Here is a 9396-nt window from a genome sequence, read left to right as displayed (position 1 = left end):
GGTCTCTTCAAGAAAACTAGAGATACCGAGGAAAAGTTTCATGCAAAATGGACATGATAAAAGACAAAAATTATAGGGATTTAACAGAAGCAGAAGAAATTAAGAAGAGGTGGCAATAACACGCAAAAGTACTATACAAAAAAATATCCTAACATCACCAAAAACCAAGATTATGTGGTTACTGATCTAAATCAATAACATCCTGGAGAATTGAAGTCAAGTAGGCCTTCGAAAGCATTGCTTACAATAAGGCTAGTGGATGTGATGGAATTCTAACTGAGCTATTTAAAACCCTAAAAGATGATACTATTGAAGTGCTCCACTCAACATTGCTAGTTACTGGATTGGAAAAGATCAGTTTATGTCCCAATACCAAAGAGTGTTCAAATTACTGAGCAAGCACACTCATTTCACACAACAGCAAGGTTATGCTTAAGATTCTGTAGGCTACACTTCAGCAGTATGTGGACCAAGAAGAACAGGTTGATTTTCTTTTTTTTTTTTTAAGCAATCGGGGTTAAGTAACTTGCTCAAGGTTACATGGCCAGTTATTTCTGGGTGTGGTGCTGAGTGTCTGAGCCCGGGATTCGATCTCCAGGTCGTCCCAACACTGGAGCCAGTGCTCTTACTGGCTAAGCTACCTGGCCGCCCCTAAGCAATTGGGGTTAACTTGCTCAAGGTTACACAGCCAGGTGTTTCTGGGTGGGTGCTAAGTGTCTGAGCCCGGGATTCTATCTCCAGGTCATCCCAACACTGGAGCCGGTGCTCTTACTCGCTGTGCTACCTGGCCGCCCCTAGAACAGGTTGCTTTTCAAAGAGGCAGAGGAACTAGAGACCAAATTGCCAACAATGACTGGATTATGGGGAAAGTAAGGGAGTCCCAGAAAACATCTGCTTCTGCTTCACTGACTACACAAAAGCTTTTGACTGTGTGAATCACAACAAAATGTTGTAAGTCCTCAAAGAGATGTGAGTACCAGATCATCTAATTTGTCTTCTGAGGAAACTATATGCAGATCAAGAAGCAACTGTTTGGTTTAAGATTGGAAATGGAATATGACAAGGCTGTATATTGTCACCTTATCTATTAAATTTATGTGAAGAACACATCATATAAAATGCCAGGTTGAATGAATCAAAAGTCAGAATTAAGATAATTAAGGTTGTCGGAAGAAACATCAACAATCTCGGTTATGAAGAAGATAACACTCCGATGGGAAACTGAAGAATTAAGAAGCCTCTCAATGAGAGTGAAAGAGGAAAGTGTAAAAGATGGATTGAAGCTTATCAAAATAAACAACAATTATACTAAGATCTTGGCAACTTGTCACCTTTCCCAGAGAAATGGAAGCAGTTTCAGATTTTAAATTCTTGGGCTCAAAACTTACTACAGATTGTGACTATAGCTATGAAATTGAAAGATACTTGCTCTTTGGAAGGAAAGCTATGGAAAATCTGGACAGCATACTAAAAAGCAGAGACATAACCTTGCTGACAAAGGTCTGTATAGTCAAATTTTGGTTTTTCCAGTAGCAATGCATGACTATGAATTGGATTATAAGGAAAGCTGAGTACTACAGAACTGATGCTTTTGAATTGTGGTTCTAGAGATGACTTAAGAGTCCTTTGGATAGCAAGGATTTTGAAGCAGTCAGCACTTAAAGAAATTAATTCAGGCTATTCACTTGGAAGGTCAAATTCTGAAGGTGAAGCTTAAATATTTAGGCCATATAATGAGAAGACAGGACTCATTGGAAAAGACCCTGATGTTGAGAAAGACTGAAGGCAAAAGGAAAAGAGAATGGCAGAGGATAAGATAGATAGAGAGTATCATGGAAACAATGGACATGAACTTACATACCTTGAGACAGTGGAGGATAGAAGGGCTTGGTATGATATGGTCCATGGACTCATGAGAGTAGGATCTGAATGAATAGTAGCAACAAGTTCTTGACACAACGTTTAGTGACCCATCCACTAGTCTATGCTTCTTTTCCTTGAGTCTTGTTGCTTGTTAAATACTGGAAGTCAAATGTCAATTCCTCCCCACTCTCCTCCCCCCTCCCCAAACAAGCTACAATATTGTCTGGGAATCTGAAAGGGGGAAATGACAATTATAGTAATAATAACATAATGAAAATCTTAAATCTTTTTCAGGGGGGGGGGGGCGTACTCACGCCAAGGCACCTGAGCAGGCCCTGTCCTTGCCACCCACATTTTACTTTCCGGTTCTGCCTGCACAGAGGTGGCTGTTGCCTGAGCAAAGCGCTTGTCCTTGTCCCTGCCACCGCCACCACTGGTCATTGACCTTGCTCCCTCTATTACCTTTTAAAATTCCTTCTTCCATCGCTGCCACCTAAGCACGACCATGTCCAAGTGGCACTGTTTGGATGTAGGGGAGGAATATCCCTACAGCAAGAAGGGTGGGGAGACAGCTGGGAAGAATCAAGATTGTGCCTAGGAATAGTCAAAGGTCATGACAGAGAATGTGACAGAGGAGATAGAGGGAAGAGAGAAAGAGAAGGAAAAGGATTTGCGTGCCTTTACTAAGGCTATGTATGCCCTCCTCTATAAGCATCGCATTCAGCACACTCAATGCATTGGGCTCAATCAACATACACAGTACACACAGCACTTCCACAGTGTATTAATCCCTTCACCAATACACCCCAAACTCCTTGTTACTGTGATGTTCTAAAGAAGCAGTGTAAGGGGTGGCTAAGTGAGACAGTGAATAGAACACTGGCCCTGGAGTCAGAAGGTCCCGAGTTCAAAGCCAGCCTCAGACACTTGACACTTACTAGCTGTGTGACCTTGGGCAAGTCACTTAACCCCAATTGTCCTAAAAAAAATAAGCTGCTTCCACTCCATTTGGGAATATAAGGATACCTTTACAGATTTTCTGGTTAGGCGTCACTCTATCTTGAGATTTTTTTATACCCTTTTATACCCAGAGAAATTACCTCAAAGCAATCAAATTGTGATACAAATTCACTTATCTAAAAAGGAGGAAGGAGATCTTTTCTTTACTGAACAAGAGGAAATTGATGAAGCTGCTAAGAGAATAAAGCATGAAAATGATGATTTAGGTCCAGGAACTGGTAATATTAAGATCACTCCTCTGTATTCCACACTTCAACAACAACAGAGAATTTTGGAGTGTCACTCTTCAAAAAAACAAAATGGAACAACAGGACAAAAGCCTGTGTCTACTGATATTGCAGACACATCGCTAACCACAGATGGTGTCATTTGTAATTGACCCTGGATTTGCAAAACAGAAGGAATATAATCCTGGAATTTGAGTGGAGTCTCTTTTGGTGACAGCAGTCAGCAAAACTTCTGCCCAACAAAGCTGGTCAAGCTGGTCATACGTGGCCTGGAAAATGTTTCAGACTTTATGCTGAGAAAGTTTATAAAATTTTCTGAAATGCAAGACAATACTTACCCTGAAATTTTGAGGTATAATTTGGGTTCAATAGTGAGACGGTTGAAAAAACTTGGCATAGATGTGTTTGTACACTCGATTTTATGGATTCACCAACTCCTGAAACTGATGAGAGAGCCCTAGAGGTTTTGAATTATCTAGCTGCTTTAAATGACAATGGAGATTTGACTGAATTGGGATCCATGATGGTAGAGTTTCCACTGGATCCACAGCTTGGTTATTGCAAATTGTGACTATAACTGTTCTAATGAGGTCCTATCTATCACTGCTATGTTGTCAGTCCCACAGTGTTTTGTTAGCCCCATGGAAGACAAGAAAGCAGCAGATGAAGCCAAGATGAGATTTGCCCACATAGATGAAGATCATGTGACAGTGCTGAGCACTTACCACATTTTTAAACAAAATCACTAGTCAGTTCAGTGATGTTATGACAGCTTCATGTTCTGATGTCTACAGACAATATATGTCAGCAGCTGTCATGAATCACGGACAGATTTAATTTGCCTTGTAGAAGTACAGACTTCACAAGCAAAGACTATTACATTAATATGAGAAAAACTGGTTATTGGATATTTTATGCAGATGGCACTTTTGGAATGAGCAGGGCATTACTTTAAGTGTAAAGGACAAGCAAGTAATGCAGTTGCATCCTTCAGTTGTTCTGAACCACGAGCCAGAATGGATGCTTTATAGTGAATTTGTCCTTAAAACAAAGAATCCTATCCAGACGTGTACAATTATCAAGCCAGAATGGTTGGTGAGCATTGTCCCTCAACATGAGCCATTTTCCACAGTGTGAAGCAAAGAGATAGTTGGATTGATTCATTGCCAAACTTCAGTCCAAGTTTATATTCCCAGTAATGACTTGAGTGCTTTTGAGCTAAAGGTATTCAAAGGACAGCTCTAAAAGATGAATGAACTCAAAGTTCAAGTTGTACTCTGCACATTGGTTCAATAATATGTAACGGCCTTTATTGGAAAGCTTTAAAATTTTTCTTTACAATAAATATTCCATTTTGATGCCATAAATTAAACAATTATGCCTTTTGTTGTTAATACTGTAGTCCATGCTGGAAAAGTTAGTCAATGTTTTGTAGTTGATTGAAACTGTGTGTGTGTGTGTGTGTGTATGATAATGTTATAAACATTTCTTTAAGAAATGGTTGAAAATGCTTCCAAAATGTAATTATGAACCATGGTATACATGGTTGTTGTAACTATTGACATTCCTTTAAGAAACTGTGAAATGTTACAACTTGTGCTTATGTAGACACAATCTTCAGCCTCAGTACAGGGACAATGACTTCTATAAAGACAATTTATATTAAACTATAAGATCCTTAAGGACAGGGGATCTATTGTCTCCTCCCGCACTCAGCACTGGTGTCTTGTATGTAGGAATAAAGATTGGACCTTTGATGTCACCAATTTAAGGAACTCTTCGATGATGAGTCTTCTCACCAATGCAGGTCAGCACTGCTGACTTAGAGTAACTTATAGTTGAAAGCACAGAGATGGAGGAACTTGTCCACAGTCACATATCTACTACATGTCAGAGCTTGGCCCTGTGCTTCTTGATTTCAAGGCCAGTTCTCTATACATTCTGATGCTGCCTCTTTCTTGTATATAATTGGCTCTTAATACATGACTTTTTCTAAACTGAATTGGAAAGAAATATTTGATGGATTACCTGACTTTTTGGCCAGTCATGAGTTTTTATCATTTGCTTTGGAAAACCAGATTACTGCACAGTCTGACAAATGGACAGGATGCATAGATTTGCCTGCATGTTGCCCATTATCAAGAGTGAAACGAGGACCCGTTGAAGAGGCAAGACAGACCCCCAAATGCAAACCCAATTAGGAGCTTTGCTGCTGAAGGAAGAAGCTAATTGGATTCCTCAGGGCAGCAGGAGGCTTTTTTCAAGAGAACGTACCCTGGCACGGAAATGAAGATTAATCTAATGTTCCTCAGAGAGAAGGAATTGTTTCCTAATGGTTAGCATTGTCAACTAGACCTCCTCCCTTCTGCCATCTCATACTTCAGTTTGTGCAGGAGAGAGTCCCAGCTTTCAGAGAGGAAGAATTCCTTTCTTTCTACTGGATATTGGCTCCAAGGATGTTTTCTCCAAGAGAAAACTTTGCCTTCTTGATGCCTTCCTGTGTTTCTTAAGGAAGGCAATCAGAAGCAGTCCTAACTCAAGGCTAACACTCTTCCAGAATCAGCACGACTCTGGACAAACACGAGTCTTCTCTGCCCGTCATTCAGTCTTCCCTGAAGTCACTCGCCTTCCAGTCTTGGAGTGAGGTAAGTGTGCATGCTGCAGGGGTCTGTTACCGTAGCAATTTCGTTCTACTCTCTCACTATCCCGTGTGTTTGTTCACTGGAATATCCTCTCCTCTCCACCACTTTTTAAGTCCTATCCATCACTCGGCTTGAGTGATGGATTCTTGTAGCCCACCTTTCCCCTTTCATTGATTCATTGGTACCAAACCACTTGGCAAAAAGATGAGTGACTGTGTGTTAGTGAAAGACAGAGAGAGGGGGAAGACAGGGGAAGCCAGGGAGAGAGAATCTTCTATCCTTAATTAGACTGTAAATTTCTAGAGGTCACACTTCCTTCTCCTCTTGCATCCCTTATAGTGCCTACCAGAGACTTCAGGATCTATTGTGTGGCTGCCTCCTCTGGGGCTTCATTTGGGGCTGACTGATCATGTATGTCCATCTTCCAGGTCACTCAAGACCCAGCCCGCTACCTTATCCTGAGTTCTCTTAGGAGGTTGACTCCCTTGGTGTCCCAGGCACCATGAGTTGGAAGAAATGGAGTCAGGAAAGCAAGGAGGTACCTTCAGGGGAGTCCCACAGTACTGGAAGAAGAGAGCACCTGTTGAAGAGGCGGTTTCCTGCCCTGAGGTTCTTCTCTGTACCTGTTCAATGGAAAAAGTAAGAGATGGGATTGGGAGCAGAGAATGGGGAGTAATGGAGGGAATCGTGGGCATGGAATCTTTTTACAACTTGTGGGACTCTACAGAGTTTACAATGCAGTCTTCTAAAGGGTTTCACACCAAGTGTACTCCATCTGACCCTCCTAGCAGTTCTATAGGCTAAGCTAAGGGGTTATAATCATTCCTATTTTACCGATGAGGAAATCGAAGCCCAAGAAACAGAAGAAACAATAGATGCCTTGCTCAAGGTCACTGGAGGCAGCAGGATATTATGCAAGCATTGGAACCCGTTGCCTGACTCTGACACATTTACAGTTTGGTGGCCCTAGGCAAGTTAGAGAAACAGAGCCTAAAATTTGGAAGGTGTCTTGTAGGTTGTATAAACCAACCCCTATCTGACCAAGAACCTTTCATTTAGCTTGATCATTTAGCTCTGTTTGAAGGTCTCCTGTGACAGGAATACAATGATCCAAGAGGCCCTTCCACTATTGTTTAGTTCAACTCATTCTTTTTAATAAGGGTCTATACCATGTGCTCAGCGCTGGGGAATCAAAGACAACAAAAGGAAACAGCCCCTGTCTTCAAGGAGATTACACTCAACTGGAAGAATGCAACATTTAGAAAGATAAATGAAGAGAGTATTCCGAACAAGTGGGTGCCATTTACTTGTTTTGGATAATTCTAATTGATGATCTCTCTCAGCTCATCTCATTTGTTTTTTTTCCCCTAAACTTGGAGAAAACACTTCTTAGCTACCTTACAGGGCTGTTGTGGGGAAAGTGCTTTGCAGATATTAAAGTGACATGAGATGTCGAGTTAATGACCACAACCCTCACTCCAACAATCACTCCCAAACCCCCAGGTGATGCTGCCTGGGCATGTGAGCCCTCTCCAATTTAAAGTAGACATAATCCTTCAGTTCTGCCCCTATAGGCTCCCATTATCTTCAGGCCCCTTAACGTTCCATTCCATTTGATGATGATTTACTGGGTGTCTCCTGTGCACCTATCCTGATGCTAGGTGCTGTGGTCCATACAAAAATATAAAATCAAAGAGCTAAATTAGGGAGGAGATGCACATAAAAGGGAAACAAACAAACAGACTTATGAAATGCAAGATAAGAATTCAGAGGAGGAAGAAATCAGGCTAAGTAGGAGTGGTCAGGGAAGGGCTCAAATCTTGCCTCTGCTGTGTTAGCTGTGGTCTTTGTTTCCTCATCTTTAAAAAGAGGGGTTGGAGTTAAGTGACTTTTAGTTGTCTTCTAGCTTGATAGTGTGCTCATGCAAGACAAGCAAGAGAAATGACTATGAGCCAATGCATGTCTTGGGCAAATCACTTACTTTCCCCAAGCCTGTTTCCTCATCTGTGAAATGAGATTTCCAGCTTCTGTCAATCAATGATCCTACGATGACCTCAGGGTCACCTCTAGCGCTATGATCCTGTGCAAATGGAAACAAGCTGTGTACAATGGAAAGGGTTGGAGATGAAAGAATGAGTGAGGCCTGAAGAAGAATCAGATTGTGGAGGAATTGGAATGTCAGCAACTGAACTATGCGTTTCCTCCCATAGTTAAGATGACTGTTGATTCCTTCATAGGTGGAAATCTCAAGCCTCAGCATCAGCTCCCTCTGTTCCTTTCAGCCCTCCGGAGAAAGGCGAACCTCCAGAGGAAGGTGAAATTCAGTGTCTTCATTTGACAAGCTCTAAAGAAGTCCTATTTCCCCAAGCAGGAAGTACTAGGCATGGCATGCCCCTGAGAAGTACATGTCCCCGGTGTGAGATTGTGAGTTGCAGGCAATGTGACACCCTGCACTCTGAAGGAGACTTCATTTCTCACAGTGTCCTGGAGCACTATGACCAGGCTGGGAGCCTGGCAGCTGGCCAGTTGCACAGGGGTCATCAGAGGAGGAAGTGGAATTGATGGTGGGGATCCCATCCACAAAACAGACAAGTGAGTGAAAATGTCTTGATTAGCTTCTGCTTCCTGTTGTTTTGTCCTTTCACCATTTTAATAGATTAGTCTCCCCTTCCCAACTTTGTATTGTCCAGCCTACTTCCCTCAAAGAAAATCTAATAATAAATCATGATGTTAGGACTTAACCCGTTGACTTTTCCCAGGTGGGGTCTTTTCATTTAACAAAGGAAGATGCTTTCATCTAAAGGAATACATATCCAGTGGTAGAATTTCAGGCACTATGACAAACAATGGGAGAGTTTATGAATAGCTGGGACCTACCTGAAGACTAATTACACATCAGGTAGAAAATTACCTATTCCCAGGTTCAATCATGAGACATATAAATCCCTGTAGCTTCTGATTTATTCCAATGCTATTTTTTGCCATGGGATCTTGCATCTTAGGAAGAACAAGCTAGCACTGTGTACTGCTGGCAGATGAACTATCCATTAACATGTACTTGGTATGTATTTAGCATGACATGTTCACACTTTATTCTAGCCACATAAGTAGCAAATATCCCTTACCCAACAGGCCTCAATGTGGTTTAAAAATCTGGGCAAGTAGGTAAGGAAGGTATTTATTCCCTCCATTTTACATATAAGGAAATTTAGCTCATAGAAGTTGTGGTTCGGTTACATACATACTCAGTACAGAGCTAAGACTGGTACAGGCCTCCTGACTCCTGGTCGTTGTCTTAAAAAAAAAAAACGTGCATGTGCATATACACATATATAATATATACATATATATATAATAAGGTGAGCTTATTAGTGGGTTTTGTTTTTAATGTGTATTAAACATTTAATCTGCTCATCTATTCCTCTTCTGTACTTCCTTCTGTTTTTTTTTTTTTTTAAAAAGGTTCATTAATTGTTGGGTGCTTTTAAAATGCACAGTGACTTACTAGTTAAAGCCAAGGTCCAAGGTCCTAATTAGTCATTTACGTGGGTAATGAGTAGTGATGAATGCTTCTTGCTCTACAGACTCTGATCAAACTCTGGATCCCAACTCTTTTCTTTCCTATGTAATTTCCCTACAGGAGA

The 9396-nt window shown here is 41.2% G+C and overlaps 1 protein-coding gene and 1 pseudogene across 2 annotated transcripts in view; one reads left to right on the top strand and one right to left on the bottom strand.

Annotated features, from left to right (window-relative positions):
- CEP70 (centrosomal protein 70) overlaps positions 1-9396 on the bottom strand; it is a 261992-nt gene that overhangs the window by 122750 nt on the left and 129846 nt on the right. The window lies entirely within an intron of this gene.
- Positions 1194-8314, top strand: LOC138142855 (ATP-dependent RNA helicase DHX15-like; annotated as a pseudogene).

This window comes from Petaurus breviceps, unplaced genomic scaffold, assembly GCF_028583685.1.
Source record: "Petaurus breviceps papuanus isolate PSGF00001 unplaced genomic scaffold, PetGlider_PUasm1.0 90604, whole genome shotgun sequence".
Taxonomy (NCBI): Eukaryota; Metazoa; Chordata; class Mammalia; order Diprotodontia; family Petauridae; genus Petaurus; species Petaurus breviceps.
The sequence above is the reverse complement of the archived record's forward strand: the minus strand, read 5'-3'. Positions and strand labels throughout refer to the sequence as shown.